Source organism: Anolis carolinensis, chromosome 1 (assembly GCF_035594765.1).
Source record: "Anolis carolinensis isolate JA03-04 chromosome 1, rAnoCar3.1.pri, whole genome shotgun sequence".
NCBI lineage: Eukaryota > Metazoa > Chordata > Lepidosauria > Squamata > Dactyloidae > Anolis > Anolis carolinensis.
The window spans coordinates 153730070-153748224 of NC_085841.1; the positions used below are offsets into that span (position 1 = coordinate 153730070).

Sequence of the window (18155 nt, forward strand, 5' to 3'; positions counted from 1 at the left end):
AGTAGATTGCCAATCCCAGCTGTGGAAAAGGATTATTTATTATTGTTTATTTACTGCATTTCTACCCCGCTCTATCTCAACCCTGAAATACTCAGAGCAGCTTCCAAATTGACAATATTCAATGCCGCATTAAACATAAAGATCTACAAATACAGAATACAATATACATTAAAATCATTAAAAATTTCATAGAAACAATGGCATAAAAATACATTGCATTTATTTTTAGGTTAGGCCATGAAGAAACTAACAGTGCTATATTTCCAAAGCCAAGGGGATCAGCAAGAGTAAAAAAGCAATCTTTGCTGGGAAGGAGGAGGAAACACACTACGATCTTCATGATGGCAAAGTCTGGAACGGGTGTGTTGTAGAGGTAGACGTAAGGGTCCAGGAGGCGTTGTATAGGGACCAACAAGTTGCAGCTGCTGGAAGCCAGAGTGTAGTTCAGCCTTTCACACAAGGTGAAGATGTCAATAAACTTGAGGGTCAGGCCAGCTCAGACAGTGTTGTCAGAAAGCGCCATGCACTCAATACAGTCTCTATAGAGGTAGGCATGAGGCTCATTGACTCCCAGAAACATGCATTCTGCAGCTTTACCAGGTTCAGGAAGTAGATGGCGAAGCAGTCAATATCTCCAGGATACTGGGAATGGAGTCGGAGGAGCAGCTCCCCACAAATGGCAGATATGTTTTCCCTGCAGCCGCTTCTTGGAAGATGCGCTCCACCAACATATTGAGCTGGTCCACAAAGACCTTTTTCCTATTCTTCATCATCCTGGTGAAGCAAATGTGCAAGGCAGCCACGACGCCCCAGGGGTCATTCCTCTCATTGCACTCCGGCTGTTCTGCCACCACATTCCCAATTAATAACTGGAATTCAGGAACATTCTGGAGGAAGCCCACGATTTCCTCTCCCGGCCGGAAGCCAACCATGCCCTCAAAGGGGGTGAGGGCAATTGCCATCTCTGACTTGTGGTCTGGATAATGCTCCAGAGACTGAGCATGGAGCCTTTACAAAGTAGAAGCATCTGGGGTCATGACTACCTCAAATAAGAAAAACCAGAATTATAATATCCGAAAAATAGCTCCCAAGACTTGTACTTAGTTACACCTAAGCTCAAGTAAATGTCTAACTAGTCCTATGCCAAGAGTGCAAAGAAAAGATGAGGAGGGGATCCAATACCAAGCACAGCTGAACCAACCATAAGAATCAATCACCATGTACCCTTATAATGGCAGCCAATTCTGGACTTGCTGAGGATTACTTTATGGTCTGAATTTTATATCTATTAAAAATTCAGAGGCACCCAGTGCTTATGCCACACAATTATAACCTGATTTTGAGTTTGATAACAAGCACATTCTACAGATCACAACATTTCAAAGCAATCAAAGTAGTTGTTTTCCCTTTAGCCAAATCATATTTTATCTCTCTGCTTAGTTTTATTTATATGAAATTTAGCCTGGAACCCCAAAGACAGCTTCTCTCTGACTTTATCTTCCTTTGCAAACAATTCTGAATGGTGCCAAAATGTGATTATTGGATGAAGTCTGCTGTTGTGTAGTTACCCAGTGGCCTAAATGGTATATGACATGTTTTGCCCCATACATATTTACATAACTTACTATTATTGAGGGTTTTATATGCAGTTGTTAAGTAGAGGGGAGACAGCAAAGAAATCTTACTGTGTATCTCTCCATCTAAACTTTCTATCTTTCTTTCACTGACATAGAAATGTATGTAAGGGACATAATGTAAATTGCTGCCTGTATGGCAAGCCATTGTTATATATGACTTGAAAACAGGCCTATAATGTTCTAAAGCTCACTATACCAATTACTCAAGAGAGTGACCTTGGCCAAGACATACACTCAGAAAGCTCAATTTCATCAACGATAAAATTTATTTGGCCATTTTACTTGTCTCAAAAGGATTATTTAATGTCTGTTCAAAGCTTTCAACTTTCAAAACAAATTCAAAATCCTGAGTTTCATTGCAGATACATACCAATAAAGGTGTTAAGTAGGGAAGGGTTGTTTTTACAATTAGCCATTAACTTATACAAGTGGACCATAAAACTGAAATATCATCTCTCTCCATTGCCAGCACCTTATCAAAGAGACATAGAGCTGGCCGTAAATAATCCCCTGGGTTCTGTACAAGATGACAAGACCTATGTTGTCTTGCATTTACCTCTCCCCTAGACTTTGTTTCTCCCTGATTTGTTCTTATTGTTTCTAATGCCAAATTTTCTGTTACTCAAGAAATTGCCTAACAGAGCTAAGATAGAGTTACTTAAGTTATTGCAAATTTGTACTTTAACATTCCAATTTCTTGTATTTTGCAGACTTTTTTTTTCCAAATAGCACTATTCTGTTTTTTCAGCAAGTGATTTTAGAGGTATGATGCAATCCTGTGCATTTGTACTCCAAAATGAACCCCACTCTCTTCAATGAAGCTTACCCTCTAGTAAATGCATTTATGATTCCACCTTTAGAGGCAAGCAATATGAATTTCTGCAAACATATGGGGAAGTAAGCTCCACAAAAGTGACTCATGCCCCACTAAAGTTGCATTGCAACCTTGTATTCTGAAGCCCTCCAGATTTCCCATATTGATGTCCATAATATTGCATAATCTATTGCAAGGTAGAAGAAATCATGACATAACAACCTATATATGGAAATGTTAGTTAGTTATTTTGTGCATTACTTCTAAGTAGGATTCATTGGTCTCATGGTTTGGTCTATCTTCTCTAGGTCACAATGTAAGGGAAGAAATCTCTCAGTGACAATACTGGCCTGGAAACAGTGGGTCACTAGGTTAGGTAAAGGTTTTCCCCTGACATTAAGCCTAGTTGTCCGACTCTGGGGGTTGGAGCTCATCTCCATTTCTAAGCCGAAGAGCCAGCATTGTCCATAGACACCTCCAAGGTCATGTGGCTGGCATGACTGCAGGGAGCGCCGTTACCTTCCCGCTGGAGCGGTACCTATTGATCTACTCACTTTTGAATGTTTTCGAACTGCTAGGTTGGCAGAAGCTGGAGCTGACAGCGGGAGTTTACTCCGCTCCCTGGATTCGAACCACTGACCTTTCCGTCAGCAAGTTCAGCAGCTCAGCCGTTTAACCAACTGCACCGCCAGGGGCTCCTTAGTGAGTCACTATTGTGGGTCACTATACGGGTGCAAAGAGTGTGAACTGTATTATATGACTTTATCAGAGGGGGTGACACCTGGAGTGGGGAAAGAAGTGGGCAAGGAAGAAGGGGAAAGAGCCAAATAATGGTGAAGGACCTTCTTTACTCTCTTGGCTCAGTAAAGGCTGGTGTGGGAGAACTCTGTCCTTTTCCTTTCAGCTGGATTTCTTTTATAGCAATTCAGCTTGCTCCTGCTCAGATGTGCCCCACCCAACCACTCCCTCTTTCCCACACATTTTACATAGTGTTTCCCCACTTCACATTTTCTCCTCTAACATCTCACTCTTCCATTAAGCAAGATATATATATATTTTTTAAAAAAAACCTTTCCAGCAACAGCCACGTGTCTCCCTCACTGTATGGTTTTTGTGATATGCTTTTATCTGTGAAAATAAATATTTGAATAATTTGCAATTTTGAAAGCTCACAGACACATTTCCTGCTGCTGAATGGCCTAGCCATACATCCTGAAATTTTGGATTTTCCCCTGTTCTCTTGTTGGCTCACCTGCTGCTCCTACTATGACCCTTGGGCAGCACCAGAAGCAAAGAAATAGACAGGGTACATGCGTGCATATGTGTGCATGCACATGCCATGTTCTTTCTGGTATTTGAATTTCCTTCTTCTCGCTCTATTCAAAGACTTCCTCTGTTGGAAGACTTGTCCAGCATCCTTGGCACTGAGCAAACAGTTAACACTTGGACAGCAAATGGAAGAGACATGCCACAGAGTTTGGGAAGTTGCTGAGAAAAAGAATGAATACAGTGAGCCCTTGATATCCTGATCATCAAGCCTGCTCAGGTCTTTTAAACTCATAATCATGGCTTGTTCAATTGAATCAATCTATTTGGAATGTTGTTTCCATCGTTACATACTCTCTTCCACCTTACCAAGCATTACTATCTTTTCCAGCAACTCACTTTATCCATAGTGCTATGTCCAAAATATGATAGCCTCAGTTTAGTCATATTTGCTTCTAGTGAGAGTTCAGGTTTGATTTCTTATGAACCATATTTATAGTCCATGGTAACTGTGGAGCATAGTACAGGAAAGCAAAGAAAAATGCATTTAAGTCCACGGGCCTAGACTCAACCCTTGTTCAATCACGTTCCTCAATGAAAAGAGAACTTTACTTGCAAGACATTCTTATTTAAAATTCACCTCTAACTGCAAATCTAATTGGCTTAAAATATTGATATTCAAAATGTAAGCAGAAATTAAAACATGATATTTATTGCCTTCAGAAAATATGTCGTCTTTGCACAGCAGAAGATCTTGAGCAAAGGGTGAGATCCAGACCTTTTCTGTCTCATTGAGTAGAGCTGCCTGAGATTTTTGACACTTTCCATATTACTTTTGACTTCCATTCATGACAGATGCCTGCCCTAGGCTGAACTCTGATGCAGGGGCCTTTTTTTCTTTTTCTCCTTCCCCCCATCTTATTTTATTTCACTCATCTCTGGACATTTGCCCACTGGGGCATGTAGCTGTCAAATCCCTAAATAGCAGAACAATTGTTATGCTTCTCTTTAGTTTTGTTAGAAAGATGCAAAGAAAACATAATAACATTTCTTTAAAATGCTAGCTGTCCTTCAGGGTGTTTAAACATGTATGTTAGTATGTATGTTTTGCAGCTTACACAGGGACTGACAAGGTGAACCAGCCACATAGAAAGTAAAATAATATATAAAGTCAGGGAGTTAGATGAGGGTGGGGGAACAGTAATTTTTGTCAAACTGCTTTACACCTCATCTTTTAGCACAGCTAGTTATAAACACTAGGCTTGAGCGATCCATGAAAAAATTGATTCTAAACTCGTTTCAAAAGTAGGGGGCGCCAGCGTTTCGTTTCTGATGTCATTTCCAAATTTTGCCCCCCCAAAAATTCAAAATTAACGAAAATTCGTTATTTTCTAAATTAATTCGTTCATGGCGGACGCGCATGCGCAGTGGCCAAAAAAAACAGCACAAGGGGAGATTTTACAGGACTCTCCCACCCTCATTTTTTGAGTGATCTTCTTCAAACTTGGTACAGTGGTAGAACACATTTAACACTGATAGCTCACCAAAATTTGGAACGTTTCCCTTATCCTCTGATGTTTGGCGAATTTTCATAGCTTTTATAATAAACCATTTTTTAATAATTGCAGAAATCTGTTCCTGGTTTGAAAGTCTTATTTCCTGTTTCATTGGGTTGTCTTTACTGTGAAAGTCATTGTTCTACTTCAGAAACTTTGTTTTTGTGGCTGAAACTTTGTTAAATTGGTGGACCAAACCATAATATGTTCCATCCATGTCGCTTGCACAAAGTTCAGGCAGTGTCATAGATTTTGCCATGTTTCTATGACAGAACCAATTAGGAAATGACATTTATCACCCAGGAACAGAAATCATAGTACACCATCAAATCCTTCCTGACAGATGGCCATCAGCCTCTGAATAAGGAAATTAGTTCCTGGTTTGAAAGTGCTATTTCCTGTTCCATTGGCTTTTCTGGGCTGAGAGTGTGTGACTTGCCCAAGTGGGTGGCAGAGTGGGGAATCATGCCACAATTGGAGTCCAAAATTCAAACCTCTTCCTCCCTCCTTCTCTCTAAACTTCTCATACCTTCCAAGAATTCACATACTGTATGAAAGTTTGGTCAAGATGGTCAGAGGAGGGCAACTAAAATGATCTAGGGTCTGGAGAACAAGCCCTATAAGGAGTGGCTTGAAGAACTGGGCATGTTTAGCCTGCAGAAAAGAAGGCTGAGAGGAGACATGATGTATAATATGTGAGGGGAAGTCATAGAGAGGAGGGAGCAAGCTTGTTTTCTGCTGCCCTGCAGACTAGGACACTGAACAATGGCTTTAAACTACAGGAAAGGAGATTTCACCTGAACATTAGGAAGAACTTCCTCACTGTGAGCTGTTCAGCTGTGGAACTCTCTCCCCGGGCTGTGGTGGAGGTTTCTTCTTTGGAGGCTTTTAAGCAGAGGCTGGATGGCCATCTGTTGGGAGGGATTGGATGGTGTCTTCCTGCCTGGCAGAAGGGGTTGGGCTGGATGGCCCACGAGGTCTCTTCCAACTCTACTGTTCAATGACACTATGATTCTAAGTGAGGACAAAAGGGGGTGGGGAATGTTAAGAGGAGAGAGGGCCTGGAACACCTGGGAATTGTAGTTTGCAAGTGGGCATAGTACTATTGGAGAAACGTTTGCTTCAGCCCAATGCTTTTATAAATGGTCAATATTCAGAGGCTTCCTTCTCCTGCATTTTGAAAGCTATTATGATGAAATTTGCCAGAATGGAAGCAAAAATTAAGTAGTCTTAGCCTATCAAGTTTCATAATGTTTGACCCATCCACTGATTTTTGGGGATTTCTGAAGCAACATTTTTTTAAAATGTTAGCAGATTGATAGCCACGCCTCCCTGTCCTTCTTCCTTCTACTTTGATTGGCTTGCTAAGGCTTCTGGGAAATGGAGTTTTTTCTCTCGTTATGGCGAATTGCTTCATTAATGGTCAATATTCAGAGGCTTCGTTCTCCTGCATTATGAAAGCTATTATGATGAAATTTGCCAGAATGGAAGCAAAAATTAAGTACTCTTTGCCTATCAAGTTTCATAATGTTTGACCCATCCACTGATTTTTGGGGATTTTTGAAGCAACATTTTTTTTAAAATGCTAGCAGATCGATGTCCATGCCTCTCCCTCCCTCCCTCTTCCGCTCTGATTGACTGAGAGGCATGCCAACATGGCTTCTCCTCTCAGAGGGGCTACAGCTTCATCCGAAGACATCAGAAACAAACAAAAAAAGGTACTTTTATTATTCAAATTCGTAATATTTGTAAGGGCAGTGAGCAGATGGTTCAATATTAATTCAAAATTGCTTACGAAACGAATTTTTAACGAATTTAACGAAATAACGAAAAATTTGCTCTAGCCTAATAAACACTGTGATAACTAACACTAGAAATTATGTATATGCATGTTCCATTTTGCAATAGCTTCTCAATCTACAGAGCCATAACCCAGGCAAGCATCCATTCCAGACAATATATTATGGGGATATTTTTTTTTTAACTCCTGCTTGGGGATTGTTATTACAGAGGTCTGGTGTTCTCAGGCAGAATTAAAGAGGTCATAGCTCTTTTTGCTAGAAGACATCCCTAGTGTCCTGACTAAACTCTGCTTTGAATAATTACTATTTTGCCCTATATAAATTCCAGTTAAGGCTTTAATTATACATAACATAAAATGTTAAAAATGGATCAGCTATGTGGACTTTCAGAAAACTAAAAGTGCAAGTACATCCACATTTATTTATAAATCTAGGAATCCCTCCCCCATGTTCATTTTTGGACTTAAAACAGTAGTTCTCAAACTGGGGTCCCCAGATATTTTTGGCCTACAACTCCCAGAAATCCCAGCCAGTTTACTAGCTGTTAGGATTTCTGGGTGTTGAAAGTCAAAAACATCTTGGGACCCTGAGTTGAGAACCACTGACTTAAAGCAAAACAAAAAGAAAACAGATAGGGAATTGCTAAGTATCACTCCTATACATCCATATATTTTTGCAGTTCATTTAAAAAAAAAGAAAGAAAATGTGGGATACACATCCCTGAGGAGATAGAAAACTGCTCATGTTTTGACATGGTGGAAAAAAAAATCTTCTCTGTTTTGGTTCATGTCTCTCTTAATATTTGAAGCTCCTTGAAGGGTGGAACTGTGTCTTGTGTACAGTTCCATATTCTTTTCAGTGCAGAGTCTCTTTTATCAGACAACGTGCCTATACATGACTCATGGAGAGACAAGGAAGATGGAAGGGAGACAAAGAGATCCTTAACCTCTTCTTGTAATGCCAGTCACTTTCTCACGTTTGCTCTCCTTCTAACTGTTGCCTGCTCTCAGCCGTATTTTAATCTCCAAGAAAGATAAAACATATAGAATCTGCATTTTTCCTGTATTTTTTATCTTTCATGGACAATAGAATCCAAAAGGTAGGTGATTTCAAATAGAAACCCAAAGTGAAAGGAAGGAAATGATGTACATTTCTTTTCTGCACTTCTTTCCCCGTCCTTATAGGTCCTACCAATTCTGCTCTGTTGTCGAGCCATGATAACCACCCCCCAGAGGATTTCTAGTTCACCAAGGACTCAGAAATAAATATATTATTTTTTCCTTTTTAAAAAAGACCCTTTCCAGAATTGTGCAATTTCAAAGCATCAGAAGATCAAGGCCAAACCAGCAGCAGTTGTAAACCCCTAAACTCTATCATATCCAACTATTTAATACGGTGCATCTATTTTTCATGACTTTCTGTATAATTTGTATCTTTCTGTATACTGTAGCTATCTTTTGCATATAAAATGTATAAACTGTTTATAAACTGTATCAAGACATAGGCCAGAGAGAGACAATTCTGCATTACCCAGCAAAGATTTCCCAAGCCAGGTAATGACTGACCCATTGCTTATGTATAGGCAGACATAGGTGACTTCCCATATCAGCCCAGATAAACCCAAAACTGTTTGTCTAGCTATATGGTTAACTTAAAGAGGAGAGGCTGCTGCTTGCAGAAACAGAAGCTCAGAGTATGTGCATTTGTTCAACCTTTTTTTTATTAACAGCCAAGCCCTTGATTACCCAAGATGAGCAAATTTGTCCCTTAAGTCTTGCATCTTTGTTTTCTAAGATCCATACCTTTGTTTGGCATGCAACTGGAAATTTGAGCTAATCAAAAGTCCATCAACATATCTTGACCATTTGTTTTTCCTAGACTGTGCCCTACCAGGGGTGTCTCTGCAGGTGATTGGTTCTTCACACTAACCAATCCTCAACTGCTGTTCTCCCTTCCAGCAAATCCCAGCACGGATTCCAGCCAGCCTCTATTCTGGCCAATCAGGGAAGGGAGCAGGAAGTCTGAATAGCATTCAGAACAGTATAAAATGTTTGCATTTCTCTTTATGTTTATGCTTGTACATTTTGAAACAAATTGCTGTGCTTGCATATTTTTTGGCTAAGTCGTAATAAACCTCTGTGGCTTCTCTTCAACTTGGTGAGTTGTCTTCTCTGTTCTGGCCTAACCAGTTTAGCATATGCTAGCCAGGCACCATGTTTCTAGATAAATCACTACATCCTGGTTATAATTTTCTCTTTCTAGAATTATCTTCCCATCTTAAAGAGGTTTGCTTGACTTCAATAGTCTTCCTGTTTTTAAGATTGCGAATTTTTTAAAAAATCTATAATTTTTAAATGTTTTTCATTATTACGTTTAATATTTATTGCTTTTGTAGTTGTGTGCCTCCAAGTCATTCCTGATATATGGCAACCCTGAAGAGAACCTATCATGAGTTTGTTTGGTTTTTTTTTTTTTTGGGGGGGGGGGCAAATTTTGTTCAGGACGTTTTTTGACCTTTCCTTCCCCTGAGGCTGAAAGAATGTGACTCTCCTGAAATTAACTAATAGGTTTCCATGGCTGAGCAGGGATTCAGAGTAGTAGCCCAATGCTCAAGCCAGTACATCAGACTGGCTATATATATGTGTGTGTGTGTGTGTGTGTGTGTGTGTGTGTGTTCTGTTTTGCATCTATATTTCATCTCATCTGCAGAAAGCATCCTTGAAGATTTCTTGAAGGATAGGAATAATAAATTTTTAAAATAAAATAAATAATGGGAAGATTGATTGGTCATCTCCATCTCTCTGCACTTTACAGAGAAAACAAAAAATGCTTTTTGCTTTATGTCTTCTCAACTCATTTTGGCCAAAATATCTTTCAATTGAAAGGGGGGAGGTCATGTTTTAATCTTTTTTACTTTGTTTCAAACATGTTTCATACTTTTAGCATGTGTTTTAAATAGAATACTTTAGTTAATTGGTAGCTTTAACATTTGTGTTAATAATTGATAAGAATGAATAATTAATAGAATATTAATAGTGGGTAAGATCTTGTTCTGTATTTATGATGTTGTAAACCAGACCCTTAGGGCATCAGATCTTGGGAGCTATGTAGGGTCCGTCCTGCTTATTACTTGGCTGAAAACTAGTGAGGAATACTAGGTGCTGAAGGCTATGTTTCAGAGGAGGGAGATGGCAAAACCAACTGTGAATATCACTTGCCAAGAAAATCCTATGAAATTCCTGGAGCTGTGGTAAGTTGACAGTCAGCTTGAAGGCACAGACACAAATCAGATTTACAGTTTATGCAGCCTTGCCAACAGAAGGATTTTGTAATGATCTGGAGAGTGAGGCAGTGTGTGATGATACCTCTATCCTACTCCCAGGAGCAAGGGCCTTTCGACAGGGAGCAGCAAGGATTGCTGCAGTCTGTCACAAAGGGTCTCACTACTGAGAAAGTACTGGAGGTATCATCACACACTACTCGACTCTCCAGAGCTTTAGAAATCCTTCTCTTGTTGGGACTGCACTGCTAAAAATGTGAATAGTATTAGGAGATATAGGACCTTATCATATTGGAATATACTCTGTTTATTATCAGTATGAATCCCATGTATTTTAGGACTGGGTGCATATTGTATTAAGACAAAATGCATACTGATCCAATCATAACTAATTCTTATGATTCAAAAATACTGTGCTTTGACTTGTCACACCACAGAAGGTTAGTTCTTCTCAATCCATTTGAATGCCTCCCTACATCACTTTTTGCCGATATTGCACAGGGACTTATCCTGGAAGTCTTGAACTACCATTTTCATGTGTTCTAGCTGACAGGATGCATATTGATTTTATAATCAAATGAAAAAAAAAACATTGTCTCAGAACCAAATTAAATTGAAAAACACGACTAGAGTCCCATGTGCAATTACTCTGTTAATGTTACTGTATACAGATTTGAACAGATTACTGATGGAATGGGATAAACGTCATGTGATAGGACCCATTTGGAATTGCATTCAAAGAGTCTCATAAATGGAGTATAGCCCAATGTGATAAGGTCCATAGCTATGATGATGGAGCTCTGCCATCATAGCTATGTCTCCTGATATAGGATCTTGCCCATTAATAAACAGCAATAACAGTAATAAACATTAAATTATTGTCACATTTCAAAATTATATAATCTAAATTAGAAAACATTAAACTGGATTAAATTCACAATATTAAATATTAACAACTAGCTGTGCCCGGCTACGCATTACTGTGGCGTAGTCCTAAGTGGGGTTTTTTTCATGGCATTCAAGGTGGCCTAGAAAGGATTCCCCTAGGTATGAAGCAGCCAGGCTTTGTAGCTGCAAGGGTATTCAATGGTATTCAAGTTGGGTAACAATGGAATCCCCTAGGTATGAAGCAGCCAGGCTTTGAAGCTGCAAGGCTATTCAATGGTATTCAAGTTAGCCAACAATGGAATCCCCTAGGTATGAAGTAGCTAGGCTTTGAAACTGCAAGGCTATTCAATGGTATTAAAGTTGCCCATAAAATTTCACATTATCTGGTTTGAACTGGATAATATGGCAGTGTGTAATAATAATTACTAAAACAGTAATAAGTATGTTAGTCGGGCAAGAGTGGCCATTCCCCAGATGGAGGAGGAGGAGAAATATTGTGGTGGGAGGAAGATCTGTGAGAGGGGGCGACAGAAGAGGAGGATCAGGAAGGACTGGTACAGAGGAAGATCGCCTTGTGAGAGGAGGAAGAGGAAGAATGAATGCGGTGGTGAGGAGAAGATCTCCCACCTAGATTTCCCTAGTTAGAAAGGAACCAGGAAAGTGTGGTTTATATACCTGTAGAGTAATGTCCAGTGTGGGAGAAAGAACTGCAATTAGTCACTTTGATTAGCATGTAATGGCCTTGTAGATTCAAACCCTGGCCAATTCCTGCCTGGGGGAATCCTTTGTTGGGAGATGTTAGCTGGCCCTGATTGTTTCCTGTCTTGTAGCTTCAATCTGTGGCTGATTCCTGCTTGGCGAATCCTTTGTTGGGAGGTGTTAGCAGCCCCTGATTGTTTCCTGTCTGAAATTCCCCTGTTTTCAGAGTGTTGTTCTTTATTTTCTGACCTGGTGTTAGAATTTTTTAATGCTTGGAGCCAGGTTTTGTTGTTTTTGTGAGAGCCAGTGGGAGTTTTTTTGGAGTGGTGCCAGAGTGGCAAGGGTGGAGAAGAGCACTCAGTGGCCTGGCCTAACTGCGGAAAAGTCCCCCGATGCAAGCACTTAGCGGCCAGGTCCAACAGTCAGCAGGCAGCAGCAGTGGCAACCCCCCCATGATCCTCCTCCTCCGCCTCCTCCTCCTCCACTTGCCCAACCTGGCTGAGTATGCCTCCATCAACCGGGCCATGTCACAGATGCCACGGGCATGGAGAAGGAAGAGCGCTGGAGGTGGGTGGGGTAAGCAGGAGATTTCTTGTGCACGTAAAGAGTGTTTTTTATTTGGGGGAATTTTTCTGGCCTTGTCTCTGTTGTGTGTGTGTGTGTGTGTGTGTGTTTTATGGTCACTCCTTGGAAAGTGATGAGTATTGCGGCCAAAATTGGTGTGCTTTGCCCAAGCGGTTTTGTTGTTAACTCGGTCCTAATAATGCACATTTTTATGTATAGATGAATAATTTTCATATCAATAATTATGTATATGAAATTCTAGTAGTCTGTCTGGATCTCAAGCTGGGGGAATGGATATAAATTAATAAAAATAGAGAGCCGAAATGTGAAAATATTTCCATAATTAATGAGCACTTAATGTGCAATCTTAAATTATAGTAGTATAATAGTTCTCATTATATGGAAGTGGAATGTTTCTGCATATATGGTTAGGATTGTTTTTGGTCGTGTTGATCTAACATTATGTGCATGGAGAAGAGACATTAATGTCACCAAGAGATTTCCTGTACTCTTGGGTTCCCTTTTCACCCTTGTTCTCATCTTTACGTAACTCAAGTTATCAGATCTATTTTAATGCAATTTCTGCATGAGTATCTGTCTTATTTATTTAGGGTAATAAATTGCGATTCATCTCTTAAAGTTACAATTGCACAGTTTCATTTTCTGCTTGACAGCACCATCAATACATCACAATGATATGTATAATTCACAGTGATTAGCCCATTAATGTTATTAATCAGACAAATAGAATTTTCTGAATTCATCTGCATATCTTTGATTTTTGTCCATTAATATTGTTCTCTCACACATATACTTACCATGACTGCTTTTTAAGGGACCAGGAACAAAGTCCATGTTGCAGTTGTTGTCATTCTTTAACATTGGTGTGATTACTTTCATACCACATGTAGCGTGCCTTCAACTTGATATAATTAGCAACATTACACAATTGACTGAAAATCTTAAACATTTTAACATTTTACTACTACCATTACATCTTCTACAATCCTCCCATGTGCTTGAAATCTTACCAAAAGGCTTTATATAGTACATTCATTCATAGACTTATCACCTGTGGCTGAGTATGATTGTATTCCATGGGTAGAGTCTTGGCAGTGGGTCCGTAAGTGATTGTAGAGACCTATTCCAGGTCCACATGCTCTTTTACACAGGGAAGGGGGATACATTTCCAGATGGAAGGTGGTCCCAACAAGGGTGGGTTTGCTTGAGGCAGCTTCCTTTTTGCATATTTCTCTCTTCCGCCCACTATTTGTGCCTCTTCAAAATCCACAATACTTTTTAAAATAGCGGATATCCAGGGACAGGGCTTTCTAGTTCACAGTGTTTATTCCACATTGTTAAGGTTAACTTTAAGCCTGTGTTTAAATCCCTTTTGCTATCCACCGACAATCCATTTTTCAGTCTTGAGCTGAGGATAAAGTAACTGCTTTGGGAGACAGTGATTGGACATTTGGACAACATGACCAGCCCAGCAAAATTTATTGCAGGGAATCATCACTTCAATGCTAATGGTCTTTGGTTCTTTCAGAATGCTGACCTTTGTCTGCTTATCTTCCCTACCTTCTGGGAAACTCAAAGGAACCTCTGCTGCAGTTGCTCAATTTTTTAACATTTTTCAAACACAGGATGCTGTGGTTTCCATACTTCACTGGATCTAGCCCTGTCTGCCACTAGACAGAGAAGCAATTGTCTCAGGCAGCAGATGCTGGAAGTGAACAATTGTAGCAAGATATTGATGGAGTATCTCTTATACAAAACACTTGGGACTGGAAGCATTTTAGATTTGGGATTTTTCAGATTTTAGAATACCTGTTGTATATACATATGTAATGAGATATCTTGGAGATGGAATCCAAGTCTAAACATGAAATTTATTTTCATATATACCTTTTATACATGGCTTGTTGGTAATTTTATACTCAATATTTTTAACAACTTTACACATGAAACAAAGTGTATGTGCATTGAGCTATCAGAAAGCAAAAAGTGTCATTATCTCAGCCACCCATGTGGACAATTTTTAATTTTGGAGTATTTCAGATTTTGGAATTTTGGATATGGGATGCTCAACCTGTAATGGAAGATATATGAGCTGCATGTATTCCTTTGAAAAAAGCCACCTGCCCTCAGGAAATTCCATCAATAATATCAAAATAAAAAATAAGATTTAGCTGCTAATTCAATTGCCTTCCATACACAAAATGAGGAGAGTCATCCTGTGTTGGCTCTTTATCCCATCTCTTTCGCATGAATTATTATATACCCATGACAGTGGAAAGGCTAACACTTGTTAACACAATAATAATAATAATAATAATAATAATAATAATAATAATGATTTATTTATACCCCGCCACCATCTCCCCAACGGGGACTTGGGCGGCTTACATGGGGTCATGCCCAGAACAATACAAGATAAACAAAATATCAAAGAACAACACATCATAACACATTAAACAATACAATAGATAATAATATACATTACAACGCAAAATCAGGTAAGCATAAAAACAAGGGCGGGCCACATGAACACTAAGTTAAAACTTGGGGTGAGAAAGGAATAAGAATAAAAACCATAATAAAAAAACAGGGTCATAAGATAGTGGTACACTCTAGAGGATAGATATTGGAGGGGAGCAACAGAAAAGAAGTATATAGTAGTTACTCTCCAAAAGCACAATGGAAGAGCCATGTTTTCAAGTCTTTCTTGAAGGCTAGTAATGTGGGGGCTTGCCTAATCTCAATGGGCAGTGAGTTCCACAGTCGGGGGGCCACAGCAGAGAAGGCCCTCTCCCTTGTTCCCACAAGGCGGGCCTGAGATATAGGCAGTGGTGACAGGAGAGCCTCCCCTGATGATCGAAGAGATCGGGCAGGTTTATGATAGGAGATACGGTCACGAAGGTAGGTGGGTCCCAAACTATTTAGGGCTTTATAGATGATGGTCTGCACCTTGAATTGGGACCGGAAAATGAACGGCACAAGCCTAAGGGCCCACATGCACTGTGAATGGAAGGTTGTTGTTTTCATGATACACAGTTACTACCTATGAGTATTCTGAGCTTTTTGTTTTAAAATGACTTTGTTCCACTTCAGGCACAGTTAGGCCCCCTCCACATAGCTGAACAAAATCCCACATTTTCTTCTTTGAATGGGAATATATGGCAGTGTAACCAAGATCAAAGCAGATATTGTGGGATTATCTGCCTTGATATTCTGTGTTGAAGGGCTCTTAGACAAAGTTGCAGACCCTGCTGTAAACTCTGTAGTATTTCATAGCTTCAGGGCAATCTGGGCAGCAGGATTCAGTCTGATTTGACCTGATCTGGTGTCCATATGGGATACTGGTACCATCGCCCTTTCCCTGTACTGATCAGAACAAGGAAAGGGGTTAACGGGTTGCTGTGAGTTTTCTGGGCGGTATGGCTATGTTCCGGAAGCATTCTTTTCTGATGTTTCACCCACATTTATGGCAGGCATTCTCAAAGATTGTAAATTGATTAATTGTGACCATATCTCCACCACCACTGTTCCTAGCTGGTAGGTATGTCCAAAAAATCGTTTTGAATCTTATATCGGAATTATATCGGATTGTTCTCGCTTTTGAGATGCATTCCGAGACGTTGTCTCACAGCACAACCGGCAATGTAATTTGAACCATCATTGGCCCATTCTCTAATTGTCTCTTAACGTTTCGTTAATTGTTTCCCAATTTTTTAAAAATATATATATTTTTAATTTTTTTTTAAAAAAAATTGTTTCTGCAACCTATCTTGAATGGGAGCTTAGCGCAGCCTAGATGGCTGCCACTCCTCAACATGGCTGCCACTCCCCGGCCAATCAGAAACTTCCACGATGGACGCAAAGGTGGGGGCTAGGGTGCTCTGTGTCCACATGGAAGATTGGCATAAAAGCCCGTTGCGCAGCCCAGACGAGCCATTCTGGGATGGGTTTTGCGCAGAGAGGGTGGTGGTCTGCAAACGGAGAGCAAGCAAGCCTGTCTTGAGGGAGAAAGGAAGAAGGGGTCTGGTCTGGCTGTTCCCACAGAGGGGTTTGGAGAAAGGGTTAGGCATTTGTTGCTGGTTCCTTCTCTTGTGAGTGACTGAGTGTGTTAATTTTGGGTAGCGCTCAGCTATAGAGCTGTGAATTCCAGGGTTTTTCCCATATTAAAAAAAATTATCTAGCTTTCAATTTCATTAAGAATAGTTCTTGCTGGATCACAGCATAGCTTTGTTGCAGAATCAGTAGTCTATTTCATTAAGAAGGCATTGCCTTTGAGGCTTGTGGCATCACATAGCCAAACACCATTGTTCTTGCTTACAAATATAGCAAGGGAATTTATAGTTTTCAAGGTATCTTTGCACTCCTGGCCAGGGCATAGCTTGGTGTGGTCACAGCTCCATTTCTAATTGAAGGCAAGGCATTGCCTTTGAGACTTGTGGCATCACATAGCCAAACAACATTGATTTCCAGTGTCCTTCTTGCTTAAAAATATAACAAGGGAATTTCTAGTTTTCAAAGTATCTGTGCACTCCTTGCCAGGGCATTGGCCAGCTTGCTCACAGGTACATTACCAAAGGAAGGCAAGGCATTGCCTTTGAAGCTTGTGGGATCACATAGCAAGACACACCATTGATTTCCAGTATCCTTCTTGCTTAAAAATATAACAAGGGAATTTCTAGTTTTCAAAGTTTCTTTGCATACCTTGCCAGAGCATTGGCCAGGTTGGTCACTGGTATATTAACAAAGGAAGGCATTGAGTTTGGGGCTTGTGGGAGGACATAGCAAGACATAGCATTGAATTCCAGTTTCCTTTTTCCTAAAAAAAAAATTACAAAGGGAATCTCTAGTTTCCAAAGTTCCTTTGCACACAGTGCCTGAGCATTGCCTGTCTTGGTCACAGGTACATTTCCTAACAAAGGCATTGGGTTTGGGGCTTCTGGGAGCGCATAGCAAGACATAGCATTGATTTCCAGTGTCCTTTTTCCTTAAAAATATTACAAAGGGAAAACCGGACACAGAAACTTTCACATTAAAAAAACACAATTGAATAGGAAATAAAACTTTCAAACCAGGAACGGGTTTCTTCAATTATTAAAAAATAGTTTATTATAAAAGCTATGAAAATTTGCCAAAAATTGGAGGATACAGGAAACGTTCTGCAATTTGGTGAGCTGGGAGGGTTGAATGTGTTCTCCCACTGTACCAAATTTGATCAGGATAGCTCAATAAATGAGGACAGGAGAGCCCTGTAAAAGTCCCCCCCAGGTGCTATTTTTTTTGGCGATTGTGCATGCGCGTCTGCCATTTTAGAAACATTATGAATTTTTGGAAATATCCGAAATTTTTGAGGGAAAAAATCGGAAATAGTTTCTATATCGAAGTGCCGGCGCCCCCTACTTTAGAAACGAGAATTGAAACATTTTTTTTCATCAATCGGACATGCCTACTAGCTGGCCACAAAGCTCTGGGGTAGATCCTAACTATTGGTAAAGGCATCTACGTGACCAGGAATAAAGGAGATTATCCAATTTTAGAGTGGTGTGTCCATGTTATCAGGAAGAGAGCAGAAGGTTCACCCCATTCTGATATCAGGAGGGGGACTAACAATAGTCTGGGGCCGCTTACAGA

General features: G+C 40.0%; 1 pseudogene; it reads right to left on the reverse strand.

Annotated features, from left to right (window-relative positions):
- LOC100559112 (mannose-6-phosphate isomerase-like) overlaps positions 1-18155 on the reverse strand; it is a 119479-nt pseudogene that overhangs the window by 85561 nt on the left and 15763 nt on the right.